The sequence below is a fragment of the Carlito syrichta genome, unplaced genomic scaffold, assembly GCF_000164805.1.
Source record: "Carlito syrichta isolate Samal-C Ts95f unplaced genomic scaffold, Tarsius_syrichta-2.0.1 Scaffold94726, whole genome shotgun sequence".
Lineage (NCBI taxonomy): Eukaryota > Metazoa > Chordata > Mammalia > Primates > Tarsiidae > Carlito > Carlito syrichta.
The window spans coordinates 15,648-16,246 of record NW_007038822.1 but is presented as its reverse complement, the minus strand read 5'-3'; the positions used below and the strand labels follow the sequence as shown (position 1 = coordinate 16,246).

At 54.8% G+C, this 599-nt stretch overlaps 1 long non-coding RNA gene across 1 annotated transcript in view; it reads left to right on the top strand.

The window, feature by feature from the left end:
- The window catches only part of LOC103263702, a 4,525-nt gene that overhangs the window by 222 nt on the left and 3,704 nt on the right, over positions 1-599 (top strand). The gene's annotated exons all lie outside the window — the stretch shown is intronic.

Below are 599 nucleotides of genomic sequence, written 5' to 3'. Positions count from 1 at the left end.
AGCCTCGACCTGCTGGGCTCGGGTGATCCTTCCGTCTCAGTGTTCCAGGTAGCTGGGACTACAGGCACGCACCAGCATGCCTGGTTAATGTTTTGTTTCATTGTAGAGATGAGGTCTCGCCAAGTTGTCCAAGCTGGTCTCAAACCCCTAGGCTCAGGCAATCCTCTGGCCTCTGCCTCCCAAAGGGCTGGGATGACAGGTGTGAGCTACTGCAACTGGCAAGCTTCTATTAAAAAGACAAACTTAGCTGGGCGTGGTGGGTCACATGTGTCCCAGCACTTCAGGAGGCAGAGGCAAGAGGATTGATTGCCTGAGCGCAGGGTTTCGCGGGGGTTCGAGACCAGCCTGGGCAACTTGACGAGACCTTGTCTCTACAAGAATCAAAAAATTAAGCCGGGCTCAGTGGCTCAGCCTATAATCCCACGCCTTTGGGAGGCTGAGGTGAGTGGATTGTCTAAGCCCGTGGGTTCGAGACCCATCTGGGCAACTTGGTGAGACCTCCTCTCTACAAAAAAAAAAATGAGCCAGGCGTGGTAGCGTGCACCTGTAGTTCCAGCTACTCGGAAGGCTGAGGCAGAAGGATCGCTGGAGCCCAGCAG